We start from the raw sequence: 12,287 nt of genomic DNA on the forward strand, positions 1-12,287 counted from the left end.
ACCCTGAAAGCACCTGATCTCGTCCGATCTCAGAAGTTAAGCAGGGTCGGGCCTGGTTAGTACCTGGAGGGGAGACCGCCTGGGAATACCAGGTGCTGTAGGCTTTTTTTTTTCAGAGTGGTTTGCTTGCTTGTACTGAAGCTGAGCGAAGAAAGCTAAGAGGCCCAAAACCAGTGCTCCTAGAGCCTACGGCCATACCACCCTGAAAGCACCTGATCTCGTCCGATCTCAGAAGTTAAGCAGGGTCGGGCCTGGTTAGTACCTGGATGGGAGACCGCCTGGGAATACCAGGTGCTGTAGGCTTTTTTTTTTCAGAGTGGTTTGCTTGCTTGTACTGAAGCTGAGCGAAGAAAGCTAAGAGGCCCAAAACCAGTGCTCCTAGAGCCTACGGCCATACCACCCTGAAAGCACCTGATCTCGTCCGATCTCAGAAGTTAAGCAGGGTCGGGCCTGGTTAGTACCTGGATGGGAGACCGCCTGGGAATACCAGGTGCTGTAGGCTTTTTTTTTTCAGAGTGGTTTGCTTGCTTGTACTGAAGCTGAGCGAAGAAAGCTAAGAGGCCCAAAACCAGTGCTCCTAGAGCCTACGGCCATACCACCCTGAAAGCACCTGATCTCGTCCGATCTCAGAAGTTAAGCAGGGTCGGGCCTGGTTAGTACCTGGATGGGAGACCGCCTGGGAATACCAGGTGCTGTAGGCTTTTTTTTTTCAGAGTGGTTTGCTTGCTTGTACTGAAGCTGAGCGAAGAAAGCTAAGAGGCCCAAAACCAGTGCTCCTAGAGCCTACGGCCATACCACCCTGAAAGCACCTGATCTCGTCCGATCTCAGAAGTTAAGCAGGGTCGGGCCTGGTTAGTACCTGGATGGGAGACCGCCTGGGAATACCAGGTGCTGTAGGCTTTTTTTTTTCAGAGTGGTTTGCTTGCTTGTACTGAAGCTGAGCGAAGAAAGCTAAGAGGCCCAAAACCAGTGCTCCTAGAGCCTACGGCCATACCACCCTGAAAGCACCTGATCTCGTCCGATCTCAGAAGTTAAGCAGGGTCGGGCCTGGTTAGTACCTGGATGGGAGACCGCCTGGGAATACCAGGTGCTGTAGGCTTTTTTTTTTCAGAGTGGTTTGCTTGCTTGTACTGAAGCTGAGCGAAGAAAGCTAAGAGGCCCAAAACCAGTGCTCCTAGAGCCTACGGCCATACCACCCTGAAAGCACCTGATCTCGTCCGATCTCAGAAGTTAAGCAGGGTCGGGCCTGGTTAGTACCTGGATGGGAGACCGCCTGGGAATACCAGGTGCTGTAGGCTTTTTTTTTTCAGAGTGGTTTGCTTGCTTGTACTGAAGCTGAGCGAAGAAAGCTAAGAGGCCCAAAACCAGTGCTCCTAGAGCCTACGGCCATACCACCCTGAAAGCACCTGATCCCTGATCTCGTCCGATCTCAGAAGTTAAGCAGGGTCGGGCCTGGTTAGTACCTGGATGGGAGACCGCCTGGGAATACCAGGTGCTGTAGGCTTTTTTTTTTCAGAGTGGTTTGCTTGCTTGTACTGAAGCTGAGCGAAGAAAGCTAAGAGGCCCAAAACCAGTGCTCCTAGAGCCTACGGCCATACCACCCTGAAAGCACCTGATCTCGTCCGATCTCAGAAGTTAAGCAGGGTCGGGCCTGGTTAGTACCTGGATGGGAGACCGCCTACGAATACCAGGTGCTGTAGGCTTTTTTTTTCAGAGTGGTTTGCTTGCTTGTACTGAAGCTGAGCGAAGAAAGCTAAGAGGCCCAAAACCAGTGCTCCTAGAGCCTACGGCCATACCACCCTGAAAGCACCTGATCTCGTCCGATCTCAGAAGTTAAGCAGGGTCGGGCCTGGTTAGTACCTGGATGGGAGACCGCCTGGGAATACCAGGTGCTGTAGGCTTTTTTTTTTCAGAGTGGTTTGCTTGCTTGTACTGAAGCTGAGCGAAGAAAGCTAAGAGGCCCAAAACCAGTGCTCCTAGAGCCTACGGCCATACCACCCTGAAAGCACCTGATCTCGTCCGATCTCAGAAGTTAAGCAGGGTCGGGCCTGGTTAGTACCTGGATGGGAGACCGCCTGGGAATACCAGGTGCTGTAGGCTTTTTTTTTTCAGAGTGGTTTGCTTGCTTGTACTGAAGCTGAGCGAAGAAAGCTAAGAGGCCCAAAACCAGTGCTCCTAGAGCCTACGGCCATACCACCCTGAAAGCACCTGATCTCGTCCGATCTCAGAAGTTAAACAGGGTCGGGCCTGGTTAGTACCTGGATGGGAGACCGCCTACGAATACCAGGTGCTGTAGGCTTTTTTTTTTCAGAGTGGTTTGCTTGCTTGTACTGAAGCTGAGCGAAGAAAGCTAAGAGGCCCAAAACCAGTGCTCCTAGAGCCTACGGCCATACCACCCTGAAAGCACCTGATCTCGTCCGATCTCAGAAGTTAAGCAGGGTCGGGCCTGGTTAGTACCTGGATGGGAGACCGCCTGGGAATACCAGGTGCTGTAGGCTTTTTTTTTTCAGAGTGGTTTGCTTGCTTGTACTGAAGCTGAGCGAAGAAAGCTAAGAGGCCCAAAACCAGTGCTCCTAGAGCCTACGGCCATACCACCCTGAAAGCACCTGATCTCGTCCGATCTCAGAAGTTAAGCAGGGTCGGGCCTGGTTAGTACCTGGATGGGAGACCGCCTGGGAATACCAGGTGCTGTAGGCTTTTTTTTTTCAGAGTGGTTTGCTTGCTTGTACTGAAGCTGAGCGAAGAAAGCTAAGAGGCCCAAAACCAGTGCTCCTAGAGCCTACGGCCATACCACCCTGAAAGCACCTGATCTCGTCCGATCTCAGAAGTTAAGCAGGGTCGGGCCTGGTTAGTACCTGGATGGGAGACCGCCTGGGAATACCAGGTGCTGTAGGCTTTTTTTTTTCAGAGTGGTTTGCTTGCTTGTACTGAAGCTGAGCGAAGAAAGCTAAGAGGCCCAAAACCAGTGCTCCTAGAGCCTACGGCCATACCACCCTGAAAGCACCTGATCTCGTCCGATCTCAGAAGTTAAGCAGGGTCGGGCCTGGTTAGTACCTGGATGGGAGACCGCCTGGGAATACCAGGTGCTGTAGGCTTTTTTTTTTCAGAGTGGTTTGCTTGCTTGTACTGAAGCTGAGCGAAGAAAGCTAAGAGGCCCAAAACCAGTGCTCCTAGAGCCTACGGCCATACCACCCTGAAAGCACCTGATCTCGTCCGATCTCAGAAGTTAAGCAGGGTCGGGCCTGGTTAGTACCTGGATGGGAGACCGCCTGGGAATACCAGGTGCTGTAGGCTTTTTTTTTCAGAGTGGTTTGCTTGCTTGTACTGAAGCTGAGCGAAGAAAGCTAAGAGGCCCAAAACCAGTGCTCCTAGAGCCTACGGCCATACCACCCTGAAAGCACCTGATCTCGTCCGATCTCAGAAGTTAAGCAGGGTCGGGCCTGGTTAGTACCTGGATGGGAGACCGCCTGGGAATACCAGGTGCTGTAGGCTTTTTTTTTTCAGAGTGGTTTGCTTGCTTGTACTGAAGCTGAGCGAAGAAAGCTAAGAGGCCCAAAACCAGTGCTCCTAGAGCCTACGGCCATACCACCCTGAAAGCACCTGATCTCGTCCGATCTCAGAAGTTAAGCAGGGTCGGGCCTGGTTAGTACCTGGATGGGAGACCGCCTGGGAATACCAGGTGCTGTAGGCTTTTTTTTTTCAGAGTGGTTTGCTTGCTTGTACTGAAGCTGAGCGAAGAAAGCTAAGAGGCCCAAAACCAGTGCTCCTAGAGCCTACGGCCATACCACCCTGAAAGCACCTGATCTCGTCCGATCTCAGAAGTTAAGCAGGGTCGGGCCTGGTTAGTACCTGGATGGGAGACCGCCTGGGAATACCAGGTGCTGTAGGCTTTTTTTTTCAGAGTGGTTTGCTTGCTTGTACTGAAGCTGAGCGAAGAAAGCTAAGAGGCCCAAAACCAGTGCTCCTAGAGCCTACGGCCATACCACCCTGAAAGCACCTGATCTCGTCCGATCTCAGAAGTTAAGCAGGGTCGGGCCTGGTTAGTACCTGGATGGGAGACCGCCTGGGAATACCAGGTGCTGTAGGCTTTTTTTTTTCAGAGTGGTTTGCTTGCTTGTACTGAAGCTGAGCGAAGAAAGCTAAGAGGCCCAAAACCAGTGCTCCTAGAGCCTACGGCCATACCACCCTGAAAGCACCTGATCTCGTCCGATCTCAGAAGTTAAGCAGGGTCGGGCCTGGTTAGTACCTGGATGGGAGACCGCCTGGGAATACCAGGTGCTGTAGGCTTTTTTTTTTCAGAGTGGTTTGCTTGCTTGTACTGAAGCTGAGCGAAGAAAGCTAAGAGGCCCAAAACCAGTGCTCCTAGAGCCTACGGCCATACCACCCTGAAAGCACCTGATCTCGTCCGATCTCAGAAGTTAAGCAGGGTCGGGCCTGGTTAGTACCTGGATGGGAGACCGCCTGGGAATACCAGGTGCTGTAGGCTTTTTTTTTTCAGAGTGGTTTGCTTGCTTGTACTGAAGCTGAGCGAAGAAAGCTAAGAGGCCCAAAACCAGTGCTCCTAGAGCCTACGGACATACCACCCTGAAAGCACCTGATCTCGTCCGATCTCAGAAGTTAAGCAGGGTCGGGCCTGGTTAGTACCTGGATGGGAGACCGCCTGGGAATACCAGGTGCTGTAGGCTTTTTTTTTTCAGAGTGGTTTGCTTGCTTGTACTGAAGCTGAGCGAAGAAAGCTAAGAGGCCCAAAACCAGTGCTCCTAGAGCCTACGGCCATACCACCCTGAAAGCACCTGATCTCGTCCGATCTCAGAAGTTAAGCAGGGTCGGGCCTGGTTAGTACCTGGATGGGAGACCGCCTGGGAATACCAGGTGCTGTAGGCTTTTTTTTTTCAGAGTGGTTTGCTTGCTTGTACTGAAGCTGAGCGAAGAAAGCTAAGAGGCCCAAAACCAGTGCTCCTAGAGCCTACGGCCATACCACCCTGAAAGCACCTGATCTCGTCCGATCTCAGAAGTTAAGCAGGGTCGGGCCTGGTTAGTACCTGGATGGGAGACCGCCTGGGAATACCAGGTGCTGTAGGCTTTTTTTTTTCAGAGTGGTTTGCTTGCTTGTACTGAAGCTGAGCGAAGTAAGCTAAGAGGCCCAAAACCAGTGCTCCTAGAGCCTACGGCCATACCACCCTGAAAGCACCTGATCTCGTCCGATCTCAGAAGTTAAGCAGGGTCGGGCCTGGTTAGTACCTGGATGGGAGACCGCCTGGGAATACCAGGTGCTGTAGGCTTTTTTTTTTCAGAGTGGTTTGCTTGCTTGTACTGAAGCTGAGCGAAGAAAGCTAAGAGGCCCAAAACCAGTGCTCCTAGAGCCTACGGCCATACCACCCTGAAAGCACCTGATCTCGTCCGATCTCAGAAGTTAAGCAGGGTCGGGCCTGGTTAGTACCTGGATGGGAGACCGCCTGGGAATACCAGGTGCTGTAGGCTTTTTTTTTTCAGAGTGGTTTGCTTGCTTGTACTGAAGCTGAGCGAAGAAAGCTAAGAGGCCCAAAACCAGTGCTCCTAGAGCCTACGGCCATACCACCCTGAAAGCACCTGATCTCGTCCGATCTCAGAAGTTAAGCAGGGTCGGGCCTGGTTAGTACCTGGATGGGAGACCGCCTGGGAATACCAGGTGCTGTAGGCTTTTTTTTTTCAGAGTGGTTTGCTTGCTTGTACTGAAGCTGAGCGAAGAAAGCTAAGAGGCCCAAAACCAGTGCTCCTAGAGCCTACGGCCATACCACCCTGAAAGCACCTGATCTCGTCCGATCTCAGAAGTTAAGCAGGGTCGGGCCTGGTTAGTACCTGGATGGGAGACCGCCTGGGAATACCAGGTGCTGTAGGCTTTTTTTTTTCAGAGTGGTTTGCTTGCTTGTACTGAAGCTGAGCGAAGAAAGCTAAGAGGCCCAAAACCAGTGCTCCTAGAGCCTACGGCCATACCACCCTGAAAGCACCTGATCTCGTCCGATCTCAGAAGTTAAGCAGGGTCGGGCCTGGTTAGTACCTGGATGGGAGACCGCCTGGGAATACCAGGTGCTGTAGGCTTTTTTTTTTCAGAGTGGTTTGCTTGCTTGTACTGAAGCTGAGCGAAGAAAGCTAAGAGGCCCAAAACCAGTGCTCCTAGAGCCTACGGCCATACCACCCTGAAAGCACCTGATCTCGTCCGATCTCAGAAGTTAAGCAGGGTCGGGCCTGGTTAGTACCTGGATGGGAGACCGCCTGGGAATACCAGGTGCTGTAGGCTTTTTTTTTTCAGAGTGGTTTGCTTGCTTGTACTGAAGCTGAGCGAAGAAAGCTAAGAGGCCCAAAACCAGTGCTCCTAGAGCCTACGGCCATACCACCCTGAAAGCACCTGATCTCGTCCGATCTCAGAAGTTAAGCAGGGTCGGGCCTGGTTAGTACCTGGATGGGAGACCGCCTGGGAATACCAGGTGCTGTAGGCTTTTTTTTTTCAGAGTGGTTTGCTTGCTTGTACTGAAGCTGAGCGAAGAAAGCTAAGAGGCCCAAAACCAGTGCTCCTAGAGCCTACGGCCATACCACCCTGAAAGCACCTGATCTCGTCCGATCTCAGAAGTTAAGCAGGGTCGGGCCTGGTTAGTACCTGGATGGGAGACCGCCTGGGAATACCAGGTGCTGTAGGCTTTTTTTTTTCAGAGTGGTTTGCTTGCTTGTACTGAAGCTGAGCGAAGAAAGCTAAGAGGCCCAAAACCAGTGCTCCTAGAGCCTACGGCCATACCACCCTGAAAGCACCTGATCTCGTCCGATCTCAGAAGTTAAGCAGGGTCGGGCCTGGTTAGTACCTGGATGGGAGACCGCCTGGGAATACCAGGTGCTGTAGGCTTTTTTTTTTCAGAGTGGTTTGCTTGCTTGTACTGAAGCTGAGCGAAGAAAGCTAAGAGGCCCAAAACCAGTGCTCCTAGAGCCTACGGCCATACCACCCTGAAAGCACCTGATCTCGTCCGATCTCAGAAGTTAAGCAGGGTCGGGCCTGGTTAGTACCTGGATGGGAGACCGCCTGGGAATACCAGGTGCTGTAGGCTTTTTTTTTTCAGAGTGGTTTGCTTGCTTGTACTGAAGCTGAGCGAAGAAAGCTAAGAGGCCCAAAACCAGTGCTCCTAGAGCCTACGGCCATACCACCCTGAAAGCACCTGATCTCGTCCGATCTCAGAAGTTAAGCAGGGTCGGGCCTGGTTAGTACCTGGATGGGAGACCGCCTGGGAATACCAGGTGCTGTAGGCTTTTTTTTTTCAGAGTGGTTTGCTTGCTTGTACTGAAGCTGAGCGAAGAAAGCTAAGAGGCCCAAAACCAGTGCTCCTAGAGCCTACGGCCATACCACCCTGAAAGCACCTGATCTCGTCCGATCTCAGAAGTTAAGCAGGGTCGGGCCTGGTTAGTACCTGGATGGGAGACCGCCTGGGAATACCAGGTGCTGTAGGCTTTTTTTTTTCAGAGTGGTTTGCTTGCTTGTACTGAAGCTGAGCGAAGAAAGCTAAGAGGCCCAAAACCAGTGCTCCTAGAGCCTACGGCCATACCACCCTGAAAGCACCTGATCTCGTCCGATCTCAGAAGTTAAGCAGGGTCGGGCCTGGTTAGTACCTGGATGGGAGACCGCCTGGGAATACCAGGTGCTGTAGGCTTTTTTTTTTCAGAGTGGTTTGCTTGCTTGTACTGAAGCTGAGCGAAGAAAGCTAAGAGGCCCAAAACCAGTGCTCCTAGAGCCTACGGCCATACCACCCTGAAAGCACCTGATCTCGTCCGATCTCAGAAGTTAAGCAGGGTCGGGCCTGGTTAGTACCTGGATGGGAGACCGCCTGGGAATACCAGGTGCTGTAGGCTTTTTTTTTTCAGAGTGGTTTGCTTGCTTGTACTGAAGCTGAGCGAAGAAAGCTAAGAGGCCCAAAACCAGTGCTCCTAGAGCCTACGGCCATACCACCCTGAAAGCACCTGATCTCGTCCGATCTCAGAAGTTAAGCAGGGTCGGGCCTGGTTAGTACCTGGATGGGAGACCGCCTGGGAATACCAGGTGCTGTAGGCTTTTTTTTTTCAGAGTGGTTTGCTTGCTTGTACTGAAGCTGAGCGAAGAAAGCTAAGAGGCCCAAAACCAGTGCTCCTAGAGCCTACGGCCATACCACCCTGAAAGCACCTGATCTCGTCCGATCTCAGAAGTTAAGCAGGGTCGGGCCTGGTTAGTACCTGGATGGGAGACCGCCTGGGAATACCAGGTGCTGTAGGCTTTTTTTTTTCAGAGTGGTTTGCTTGCTTGTACTGAAGCTGAGCGAAGAAAGCTAAGAGGCCCAAAACCAGTGCTCCTAGAGCCTACGGCCATACCACCCTGAAAGCACCTGATCTCGTCCGATCTCAGAAGTTAAGCAGGGTCGGGCCTGGTTAGTACCTGGATGGGAGACCGCCTGGGAATACCAGGTGCTGTAGGCTTTTTTTTTTCAGAGTGGTTTGCTTGCTTGTACTGAAGCTGAGCGAAGAAAGCTAAGAGGCCCAAAACCAGTGCTCCTAGAGCCTACGGCCATACCACCCTGAAAGCACCTGATCTCGTCCGATCTCAGAAGTTAAGCAGGGTCGGGCCTGGTTAGTACCTGGATGGGAGACCGCCTGGGAATACCAGGTGCTGTAGGCTTTTTTTTTCAGAGTGGTTTGCTTGCTTGTACTGAAGCTGAGCGAAGAAAGCTAAGAGGCCCAAAACCAGTGCTCCTAGAGCCTACGGCCATACCACCCTGAAAGCACCTGATCTCGTCCGATCTCAGAAGTTAAGCAGGGTCGGGCCTGGTTAGTACCTGGATGGGAGACCGCCTGGGAATACCAGGTGCTGTAGGCTTTTTTTTTTCAGAGTGGTTTGCTTGCTTGTACTGAAGCTGAGCGAAGAAAGCTAAGAGGCCCAAAACCAGTGCTCCTAGAGCCTACGGCCATACCACCCTGAAAGCACCTGATCTCGTCCGATCTCAGAAGTTAAGCAGGGTCGGGCCTGGTTAGTACCTGGATGGGAGACCGCCTGGGAATACCAGGTGCTGTAGGCTTTTTTTTTTCAGAGTGGTTTGCTTGCTTGTACTGAAGCTGAGCGAAGAAAGCTAAGAGGCCCAAAACCAGTGCTCCTAGAGCCTACGGCCATACCACCCTGAAAGCACCTGATCTCGTCCGATCTCAGAAGTTAAGCAGGGTCGGGCCTGGTTAGTACCTGGATGGGAGACCGCCTGGGAATACCAGGTGCTGTAGGCTTTTTTTTTTCAGAGTGGTTTGCTTGCTTGTACTGAAGCTGAGCGAAGAAAGCTAAGAGGCCCAAAACCAGTGCTCCTAGAGCCTACGGCCATACCACCCTGAAAGCACCTGATCTCGTCCGATCTCAGAAGTTAAGCAGGGTCGGGCCTGGTTAGTACCTGGATGGGAGACCGCCTGGGAATACCAGGTGCTGTAGGCTTTTTTTTTTCAGAGTGGTTTGCTTGCTTGTACTGAAGCTGAGCGAAGAAAGCTAAGAGGCCCAAAACCAGTGCTCCTAGAGCCTACGGCCATACCACCCTGAAAGCACCTGATCTCGTCCGATCTCAGAAGTTAAGCAGGGTCGGGCCTGGTTAGTACCTGGGATGGGAGACCGCCTGGGAATACCAGGTGCTGTAGGCTTTTTTTTTTCAGAGTGGTTTGCTTGCTTGTACTGAAGCTGAGCGAAGAAAGCTAAGAGGCCCAAAACCAGTGCTCCTAGAGCCTACGGCCATACCACCCTGAAAGCACCTGATCTCGTCCGATCTCAGAAGTTAAGCAGGGTCGGGCCTGGTTAGTACCTGGATGGGAGACCGCCTGGGAATACCAGGTGCTGTAGGCTTTTTTTTTCAGAGTGGTTTGCTTGCTTGTACTGAAGCTGAGCGAAGAAAGCTAAGAGGCCCAAAACCAGTGCTCCTAGAGCCTACGGCCATACCACCCTGAAAGCACCTGATCTCGTCCGATCTCAGAAGTTAAGCAGGGTCGGGCCTGGTTAGTACCTGGATGGGAGACCGCCTGGGAATACCAGGTGCTGTAGGCTTTTTTTTTTCAGAGTGGTTTGCTTGCTTGTACTGAAGCTGAGCGAAGAAAGCTAAGAGGCCCAAAACCAGTGCTCCTAGAGCCTACGGCCATACCACCCTGAAAGCACCTGATCTCGTCCGATCTCAGAAGTTAAGCAGGGTCGGGCCTGGTTAGTACCTGGATGGGAGACCGCCTGGGAATACCAGGTGCTGTAGGCTTTTTTTTTTCAGAGTGGTTTGCTTGCTTGTACTGAAGCTGAGCGAAGAAAGCTAAGAGGCCCAAAACCAGTGCTCCTAGAGCCTACGGCCATACCACCCTGAAAGCACCTGATCTCGTCCGATCTCAGAAGTTAAGCAGGGTCGGGCCTGGTTAGTACCTGGATGGGAGACCGCCTGGGAATACCAGGTGCTGTAGGCTTTTTTTTTTCAGAGTGGTTTGCTTGCTTGTACTGAAGCTGAGCGAAGAAAGCTAAGAGGCCCAAAACCAGTGCTCCTAGAGCCTACGGCCATACCACCCTGAAAGCACCTGATCTCGTCCGATCTCAGAAGTTAAGCAGGGTCGGGCCTGGTTAGTACCTGGATGGGAGACCGCCTGGGAATACCAGGTGCTGTAGGCTTTTTTTTTCAGAGTGGTTTGCTTGCTTGTACTGAAGCTGAGCGAAGAAAGCTAAGAGGCCCAAAACCAGTGCTCCTAGAGCCTACGGCCATACCACCCTGAAAGCACCTGATCTCGTCCGATCTCAGAAGTTAAGCAGGGTCGGGCCTGGTTAGTACCTGGATGGGAGACCGCCTGGGAATACCAGGTGCTGTAGGCTTTTTTTTTTCAGAGTGGTTTGCTTGCTTGTACTGAAGCTGAGCGAAGAAAGCTAAGAGGCCCAAAACCAGTGCTCCTAGAGCCTACGGCCATACCACCCTGAAAGCACCTGATCTCGTCCGATCTCAGAAGTTAAGCAGGGTCGGGCCTGGTTAGTACCTGGATGGGAGACCGCCTGGGAATACCAGGTGCTGTAGGCTTTTTTTTTTCAGAGTGGTTTGCTTGCTTGTACTGAAGCTGAGCGAAGAAAGCTAAGAGGCCCAAAACCAGTGCTCCTAGAGCCTACGGCCATACCACCCTGAAAGCACCTGATCTCGTCCGATCTCAGAAGTTAAGCAGGGTCGGGCCTGGTTAGTACCTGGATGGGAGACCGCCTGGGAATACCAGGTGCTGTAGGCTTTTTTTTTTCAGAGTGGTTTGCTTGCTTGTACTGAAGCTGAGCGAAGAAAGCTAAGAGGCCCAAAACCAGTGCTCCTAGAGCCTACGGCCATACCACCCTGAAAGCACCTGATCTCGTCCGATCTCAGAAGTTAAGCAGGGTCGGGCCTGGTTAGTACCTGGATGGGAGACCGCCTGGGAATACCAGGTGCTGTAGGCTTTTTTTTTTCAGAGTGGTTTGCTTGCTTGTACTGAAGCTGAGCGAAGAAAGCTAAGAGGCCCAAAACCAGTGCTCCTAGAGCCTACGGCCATACCACCCTGAAAGCACCTGATCTCGTCCGATCTCAGAAGTTAAGCAGGGTCGGGCCTGGTTAGTACCTGGATGGGAGACCGCCTGGGAATACCAGGTGCTGTAGGCTTTTTTTTTTCAGAGTGGTTTGCTTGCTTGTACTGAAGCTGAGCGAAGAAAGCTAAGAGGCCCAAAACCAGTGCTCCTAGAGCCTACGGCCATACCACCCTGAAAGCACCTGATCTCGTCCGATCTCAGAAGTTAAGCAGGGTCGGGCCTGGTTAGTACCTGGATGGGAGACCGCCTGGGAATACCAGGTGCTGTAGGCTTTTTTTTTTCAGAGTGGTTTGCTTGCTTGTACTGAAGCTGAGCGAAGAAAGCTAAGAGGCCCAAAACCAGTGCTCCTAGAGCCTACGGCCATACCACCCTGAAAGCACCTGATCTCGTCCGATCTCAGAAGTTAAGCAGGGTCGGGCCTGGTTAGTACCTGGATGGGAGACCGCCTGGGAATACCAGGTGCTGTAGGCTTTTTTTTTTCAGAGTGGTTTGCTTGCTTGTACTGAAGCTGAGCGAAGAAAGCTAAGAGGCCCAAAACCAGTGCTCCTAGAGCCTACGGCCATACCACCCTGAAAGCACCTGATCTCGTCCGATCTCAGAAGTTAAGCAGGGTCGGGCCTGGTTAGTACCTGGATGGGAGACCGCCTGGGAATACCAGGTGCTGTAGGCTTTTTTTTTTCAGAGTGGTTTGCTTGCTTGTACTGAAGCTGAG

At 52.3% G+C, this 12,287-nt stretch overlaps 61 non-coding genes and 1 pseudogene across 61 annotated transcripts; all 62 read left to right on the forward strand.

Moving 5' to 3' along the window:
* On the forward strand, positions 1 to 104 carry LOC147667245 (5S ribosomal RNA; annotated as a pseudogene; the record flags this gene model as incomplete).
* An 80-nt stretch (positions 105 to 184) lies between these two features.
* On the forward strand, positions 185 to 303 carry LOC147667246 (5S ribosomal RNA). Its single transcript, XR_015304186.1, has one exon. It is a non-coding gene; the product is annotated as a 5S ribosomal RNA (ribosomal RNA).
* Positions 304 to 383: 80 nt separating this feature from the next.
* Positions 384 to 502, forward strand: LOC147667247 (5S ribosomal RNA). The gene has a single exon (XR_015304197.1). It is a non-coding gene; the product is annotated as a 5S ribosomal RNA (ribosomal RNA).
* An 80-nt stretch (positions 503 to 582) lies between these two features.
* LOC147667248 (5S ribosomal RNA) lies at positions 583 to 701 on the forward strand. The gene has a single exon (XR_015304208.1). It is a non-coding gene; the product is annotated as a 5S ribosomal RNA (ribosomal RNA).
* An 80-nt stretch (positions 702 to 781) lies between these two features.
* On the forward strand, positions 782 to 900 carry LOC147667249 (5S ribosomal RNA). The gene has a single exon (XR_015304219.1). It is a non-coding gene; the product is annotated as a 5S ribosomal RNA (ribosomal RNA).
* An 80-nt stretch (positions 901 to 980) lies between these two features.
* LOC147667250 (5S ribosomal RNA) lies at positions 981 to 1,099 on the forward strand. Its single transcript, XR_015304230.1, has one exon. It is a non-coding gene; the product is annotated as a 5S ribosomal RNA (ribosomal RNA).
* Positions 1,100 to 1,179: 80 nt separating this feature from the next.
* LOC147667251 (5S ribosomal RNA) lies at positions 1,180 to 1,298 on the forward strand. Its single transcript, XR_015304241.1, has one exon. It is a non-coding gene; the product is annotated as a 5S ribosomal RNA (ribosomal RNA).
* Positions 1,299 to 1,378: 80 nt separating this feature from the next.
* On the forward strand, positions 1,379 to 1,504 carry LOC147667252 (5S ribosomal RNA). Its single transcript, XR_015304449.1, has one exon. It is a non-coding gene; the product is annotated as a 5S ribosomal RNA (ribosomal RNA).
* Positions 1,505 to 1,584: 80 nt separating this feature from the next.
* Positions 1,585 to 1,703, forward strand: LOC147667253 (5S ribosomal RNA). Its single transcript, XR_015304437.1, has one exon. It is a non-coding gene; the product is annotated as a 5S ribosomal RNA (ribosomal RNA).
* A 79-nt stretch (positions 1,704 to 1,782) lies between these two features.
* LOC147667254 (5S ribosomal RNA) lies at positions 1,783 to 1,901 on the forward strand. The gene has a single exon (XR_015304252.1). It is a non-coding gene; the product is annotated as a 5S ribosomal RNA (ribosomal RNA).
* Positions 1,902 to 1,981: 80 nt separating this feature from the next.
* On the forward strand, positions 1,982 to 2,100 carry LOC147667255 (5S ribosomal RNA). The gene has a single exon (XR_015304263.1). It is a non-coding gene; the product is annotated as a 5S ribosomal RNA (ribosomal RNA).
* An 80-nt stretch (positions 2,101 to 2,180) lies between these two features.
* LOC147667256 (5S ribosomal RNA) lies at positions 2,181 to 2,299 on the forward strand. The gene has a single exon (XR_015304444.1). It is a non-coding gene; the product is annotated as a 5S ribosomal RNA (ribosomal RNA).
* Positions 2,300 to 2,379: 80 nt separating this feature from the next.
* Positions 2,380 to 2,498, forward strand: LOC147667257 (5S ribosomal RNA). The gene has a single exon (XR_015304274.1). It is a non-coding gene; the product is annotated as a 5S ribosomal RNA (ribosomal RNA).
* An 80-nt stretch (positions 2,499 to 2,578) lies between these two features.
* LOC147667258 (5S ribosomal RNA) lies at positions 2,579 to 2,697 on the forward strand. Its single transcript, XR_015304286.1, has one exon. It is a non-coding gene; the product is annotated as a 5S ribosomal RNA (ribosomal RNA).
* An 80-nt stretch (positions 2,698 to 2,777) lies between these two features.
* LOC147667259 (5S ribosomal RNA) lies at positions 2,778 to 2,896 on the forward strand. The gene has a single exon (XR_015304297.1). It is a non-coding gene; the product is annotated as a 5S ribosomal RNA (ribosomal RNA).
* Positions 2,897 to 2,976: 80 nt separating this feature from the next.
* Positions 2,977 to 3,095, forward strand: LOC147667260 (5S ribosomal RNA). Its single transcript, XR_015304308.1, has one exon. It is a non-coding gene; the product is annotated as a 5S ribosomal RNA (ribosomal RNA).
* Positions 3,096 to 3,175: 80 nt separating this feature from the next.
* LOC147667261 (5S ribosomal RNA) lies at positions 3,176 to 3,294 on the forward strand. The gene has a single exon (XR_015304319.1). It is a non-coding gene; the product is annotated as a 5S ribosomal RNA (ribosomal RNA).
* A 79-nt stretch (positions 3,295 to 3,373) lies between these two features.
* LOC147667262 (5S ribosomal RNA) lies at positions 3,374 to 3,492 on the forward strand. The gene has a single exon (XR_015304330.1). It is a non-coding gene; the product is annotated as a 5S ribosomal RNA (ribosomal RNA).
* An 80-nt stretch (positions 3,493 to 3,572) lies between these two features.
* Positions 3,573 to 3,691, forward strand: LOC147667263 (5S ribosomal RNA). Its single transcript, XR_015304341.1, has one exon. It is a non-coding gene; the product is annotated as a 5S ribosomal RNA (ribosomal RNA).
* An 80-nt stretch (positions 3,692 to 3,771) lies between these two features.
* Positions 3,772 to 3,890, forward strand: LOC147667264 (5S ribosomal RNA). The gene has a single exon (XR_015304352.1). It is a non-coding gene; the product is annotated as a 5S ribosomal RNA (ribosomal RNA).
* Positions 3,891 to 3,969: 79 nt separating this feature from the next.
* On the forward strand, positions 3,970 to 4,088 carry LOC147667265 (5S ribosomal RNA). Its single transcript, XR_015304363.1, has one exon. It is a non-coding gene; the product is annotated as a 5S ribosomal RNA (ribosomal RNA).
* Positions 4,089 to 4,168: 80 nt separating this feature from the next.
* On the forward strand, positions 4,169 to 4,287 carry LOC147667266 (5S ribosomal RNA). The gene has a single exon (XR_015304374.1). It is a non-coding gene; the product is annotated as a 5S ribosomal RNA (ribosomal RNA).
* An 80-nt stretch (positions 4,288 to 4,367) lies between these two features.
* LOC147667267 (5S ribosomal RNA) lies at positions 4,368 to 4,486 on the forward strand. Its single transcript, XR_015304385.1, has one exon. It is a non-coding gene; the product is annotated as a 5S ribosomal RNA (ribosomal RNA).
* An 80-nt stretch (positions 4,487 to 4,566) lies between these two features.
* Positions 4,567 to 4,685, forward strand: LOC147667268 (5S ribosomal RNA). Its single transcript, XR_015304418.1, has one exon. It is a non-coding gene; the product is annotated as a 5S ribosomal RNA (ribosomal RNA).
* Positions 4,686 to 4,765: 80 nt separating this feature from the next.
* Positions 4,766 to 4,884, forward strand: LOC147667269 (5S ribosomal RNA). The gene has a single exon (XR_015304397.1). It is a non-coding gene; the product is annotated as a 5S ribosomal RNA (ribosomal RNA).
* An 80-nt stretch (positions 4,885 to 4,964) lies between these two features.
* Positions 4,965 to 5,083, forward strand: LOC147667270 (5S ribosomal RNA). The gene has a single exon (XR_015304408.1). It is a non-coding gene; the product is annotated as a 5S ribosomal RNA (ribosomal RNA).
* An 80-nt stretch (positions 5,084 to 5,163) lies between these two features.
* On the forward strand, positions 5,164 to 5,282 carry LOC147667271 (5S ribosomal RNA). Its single transcript, XR_015304419.1, has one exon. It is a non-coding gene; the product is annotated as a 5S ribosomal RNA (ribosomal RNA).
* Positions 5,283 to 5,362: 80 nt separating this feature from the next.
* LOC147667272 (5S ribosomal RNA) lies at positions 5,363 to 5,481 on the forward strand. The gene has a single exon (XR_015304430.1). It is a non-coding gene; the product is annotated as a 5S ribosomal RNA (ribosomal RNA).
* An 80-nt stretch (positions 5,482 to 5,561) lies between these two features.
* LOC147667273 (5S ribosomal RNA) lies at positions 5,562 to 5,680 on the forward strand. The gene has a single exon (XR_015304441.1). It is a non-coding gene; the product is annotated as a 5S ribosomal RNA (ribosomal RNA).
* An 80-nt stretch (positions 5,681 to 5,760) lies between these two features.
* Positions 5,761 to 5,879, forward strand: LOC147667274 (5S ribosomal RNA). The gene has a single exon (XR_015304452.1). It is a non-coding gene; the product is annotated as a 5S ribosomal RNA (ribosomal RNA).
* An 80-nt stretch (positions 5,880 to 5,959) lies between these two features.
* LOC147667275 (5S ribosomal RNA) lies at positions 5,960 to 6,078 on the forward strand. Its single transcript, XR_015304460.1, has one exon. It is a non-coding gene; the product is annotated as a 5S ribosomal RNA (ribosomal RNA).
* Positions 6,079 to 6,158: 80 nt separating this feature from the next.
* LOC147667276 (5S ribosomal RNA) lies at positions 6,159 to 6,277 on the forward strand. The gene has a single exon (XR_015304461.1). It is a non-coding gene; the product is annotated as a 5S ribosomal RNA (ribosomal RNA).
* An 80-nt stretch (positions 6,278 to 6,357) lies between these two features.
* LOC147667277 (5S ribosomal RNA) lies at positions 6,358 to 6,476 on the forward strand. The gene has a single exon (XR_015304462.1). It is a non-coding gene; the product is annotated as a 5S ribosomal RNA (ribosomal RNA).
* Positions 6,477 to 6,556: 80 nt separating this feature from the next.
* On the forward strand, positions 6,557 to 6,675 carry LOC147667278 (5S ribosomal RNA). The gene has a single exon (XR_015304463.1). It is a non-coding gene; the product is annotated as a 5S ribosomal RNA (ribosomal RNA).
* Positions 6,676 to 6,755: 80 nt separating this feature from the next.
* Positions 6,756 to 6,874, forward strand: LOC147667279 (5S ribosomal RNA). The gene has a single exon (XR_015304465.1). It is a non-coding gene; the product is annotated as a 5S ribosomal RNA (ribosomal RNA).
* An 80-nt stretch (positions 6,875 to 6,954) lies between these two features.
* On the forward strand, positions 6,955 to 7,073 carry LOC147667280 (5S ribosomal RNA). Its single transcript, XR_015304466.1, has one exon. It is a non-coding gene; the product is annotated as a 5S ribosomal RNA (ribosomal RNA).
* Positions 7,074 to 7,153: 80 nt separating this feature from the next.
* LOC147667281 (5S ribosomal RNA) lies at positions 7,154 to 7,272 on the forward strand. The gene has a single exon (XR_015304467.1). It is a non-coding gene; the product is annotated as a 5S ribosomal RNA (ribosomal RNA).
* Positions 7,273 to 7,352: 80 nt separating this feature from the next.
* Positions 7,353 to 7,471, forward strand: LOC147667282 (5S ribosomal RNA). The gene has a single exon (XR_015304468.1). It is a non-coding gene; the product is annotated as a 5S ribosomal RNA (ribosomal RNA).
* Positions 7,472 to 7,551: 80 nt separating this feature from the next.
* LOC147667283 (5S ribosomal RNA) lies at positions 7,552 to 7,670 on the forward strand. The gene has a single exon (XR_015304469.1). It is a non-coding gene; the product is annotated as a 5S ribosomal RNA (ribosomal RNA).
* Positions 7,671 to 7,750: 80 nt separating this feature from the next.
* LOC147667284 (5S ribosomal RNA) lies at positions 7,751 to 7,869 on the forward strand. The gene has a single exon (XR_015304470.1). It is a non-coding gene; the product is annotated as a 5S ribosomal RNA (ribosomal RNA).
* Positions 7,870 to 7,949: 80 nt separating this feature from the next.
* LOC147667285 (5S ribosomal RNA) lies at positions 7,950 to 8,068 on the forward strand. Its single transcript, XR_015304471.1, has one exon. It is a non-coding gene; the product is annotated as a 5S ribosomal RNA (ribosomal RNA).
* An 80-nt stretch (positions 8,069 to 8,148) lies between these two features.
* LOC147667286 (5S ribosomal RNA) lies at positions 8,149 to 8,267 on the forward strand. Its single transcript, XR_015304472.1, has one exon. It is a non-coding gene; the product is annotated as a 5S ribosomal RNA (ribosomal RNA).
* An 80-nt stretch (positions 8,268 to 8,347) lies between these two features.
* On the forward strand, positions 8,348 to 8,466 carry LOC147667287 (5S ribosomal RNA). Its single transcript, XR_015304473.1, has one exon. It is a non-coding gene; the product is annotated as a 5S ribosomal RNA (ribosomal RNA).
* An 80-nt stretch (positions 8,467 to 8,546) lies between these two features.
* LOC147667288 (5S ribosomal RNA) lies at positions 8,547 to 8,665 on the forward strand. Its single transcript, XR_015304474.1, has one exon. It is a non-coding gene; the product is annotated as a 5S ribosomal RNA (ribosomal RNA).
* Positions 8,666 to 8,744: 79 nt separating this feature from the next.
* LOC147667289 (5S ribosomal RNA) lies at positions 8,745 to 8,863 on the forward strand. Its single transcript, XR_015304476.1, has one exon. It is a non-coding gene; the product is annotated as a 5S ribosomal RNA (ribosomal RNA).
* An 80-nt stretch (positions 8,864 to 8,943) lies between these two features.
* Positions 8,944 to 9,062, forward strand: LOC147667290 (5S ribosomal RNA). The gene has a single exon (XR_015304477.1). It is a non-coding gene; the product is annotated as a 5S ribosomal RNA (ribosomal RNA).
* Positions 9,063 to 9,142: 80 nt separating this feature from the next.
* Positions 9,143 to 9,261, forward strand: LOC147667291 (5S ribosomal RNA). The gene has a single exon (XR_015304478.1). It is a non-coding gene; the product is annotated as a 5S ribosomal RNA (ribosomal RNA).
* Positions 9,262 to 9,341: 80 nt separating this feature from the next.
* Positions 9,342 to 9,460, forward strand: LOC147667292 (5S ribosomal RNA). Its single transcript, XR_015304479.1, has one exon. It is a non-coding gene; the product is annotated as a 5S ribosomal RNA (ribosomal RNA).
* An 80-nt stretch (positions 9,461 to 9,540) lies between these two features.
* Positions 9,541 to 9,660, forward strand: LOC147667293 (5S ribosomal RNA). Its single transcript, XR_015304427.1, has one exon. It is a non-coding gene; the product is annotated as a 5S ribosomal RNA (ribosomal RNA).
* An 80-nt stretch (positions 9,661 to 9,740) lies between these two features.
* Positions 9,741 to 9,859, forward strand: LOC147667294 (5S ribosomal RNA). The gene has a single exon (XR_015304480.1). It is a non-coding gene; the product is annotated as a 5S ribosomal RNA (ribosomal RNA).
* A 79-nt stretch (positions 9,860 to 9,938) lies between these two features.
* LOC147667295 (5S ribosomal RNA) lies at positions 9,939 to 10,057 on the forward strand. The gene has a single exon (XR_015304170.1). It is a non-coding gene; the product is annotated as a 5S ribosomal RNA (ribosomal RNA).
* Positions 10,058 to 10,137: 80 nt separating this feature from the next.
* On the forward strand, positions 10,138 to 10,256 carry LOC147667296 (5S ribosomal RNA). The gene has a single exon (XR_015304171.1). It is a non-coding gene; the product is annotated as a 5S ribosomal RNA (ribosomal RNA).
* Positions 10,257 to 10,336: 80 nt separating this feature from the next.
* Positions 10,337 to 10,455, forward strand: LOC147667297 (5S ribosomal RNA). The gene has a single exon (XR_015304172.1). It is a non-coding gene; the product is annotated as a 5S ribosomal RNA (ribosomal RNA).
* An 80-nt stretch (positions 10,456 to 10,535) lies between these two features.
* On the forward strand, positions 10,536 to 10,654 carry LOC147667298 (5S ribosomal RNA). Its single transcript, XR_015304173.1, has one exon. It is a non-coding gene; the product is annotated as a 5S ribosomal RNA (ribosomal RNA).
* Positions 10,655 to 10,733: 79 nt separating this feature from the next.
* Positions 10,734 to 10,852, forward strand: LOC147667299 (5S ribosomal RNA). The gene has a single exon (XR_015304174.1). It is a non-coding gene; the product is annotated as a 5S ribosomal RNA (ribosomal RNA).
* Positions 10,853 to 10,932: 80 nt separating this feature from the next.
* LOC147667300 (5S ribosomal RNA) lies at positions 10,933 to 11,051 on the forward strand. Its single transcript, XR_015304176.1, has one exon. It is a non-coding gene; the product is annotated as a 5S ribosomal RNA (ribosomal RNA).
* An 80-nt stretch (positions 11,052 to 11,131) lies between these two features.
* Positions 11,132 to 11,250, forward strand: LOC147667301 (5S ribosomal RNA). Its single transcript, XR_015304177.1, has one exon. It is a non-coding gene; the product is annotated as a 5S ribosomal RNA (ribosomal RNA).
* Positions 11,251 to 11,330: 80 nt separating this feature from the next.
* On the forward strand, positions 11,331 to 11,449 carry LOC147667302 (5S ribosomal RNA). The gene has a single exon (XR_015304178.1). It is a non-coding gene; the product is annotated as a 5S ribosomal RNA (ribosomal RNA).
* Positions 11,450 to 11,529: 80 nt separating this feature from the next.
* On the forward strand, positions 11,530 to 11,648 carry LOC147667303 (5S ribosomal RNA). Its single transcript, XR_015304179.1, has one exon. It is a non-coding gene; the product is annotated as a 5S ribosomal RNA (ribosomal RNA).
* Positions 11,649 to 11,728: 80 nt separating this feature from the next.
* LOC147667304 (5S ribosomal RNA) lies at positions 11,729 to 11,847 on the forward strand. The gene has a single exon (XR_015304180.1). It is a non-coding gene; the product is annotated as a 5S ribosomal RNA (ribosomal RNA).
* An 80-nt stretch (positions 11,848 to 11,927) lies between these two features.
* On the forward strand, positions 11,928 to 12,046 carry LOC147667305 (5S ribosomal RNA). Its single transcript, XR_015304181.1, has one exon. It is a non-coding gene; the product is annotated as a 5S ribosomal RNA (ribosomal RNA).
* An 80-nt stretch (positions 12,047 to 12,126) lies between these two features.
* On the forward strand, positions 12,127 to 12,245 carry LOC147667306 (5S ribosomal RNA). The gene has a single exon (XR_015304182.1). It is a non-coding gene; the product is annotated as a 5S ribosomal RNA (ribosomal RNA).
* Positions 12,246 to 12,287: the final 42 nt, after the last annotated feature.

Source organism: Lissotriton vulgaris, unplaced genomic scaffold (genome assembly GCF_964263255.1).
Source record: "Lissotriton vulgaris unplaced genomic scaffold, aLisVul1.2 SCAFFOLD_9152, whole genome shotgun sequence".
Lineage (NCBI taxonomy): Eukaryota > Metazoa > Chordata > Amphibia > Caudata > Salamandridae > Lissotriton > Lissotriton vulgaris.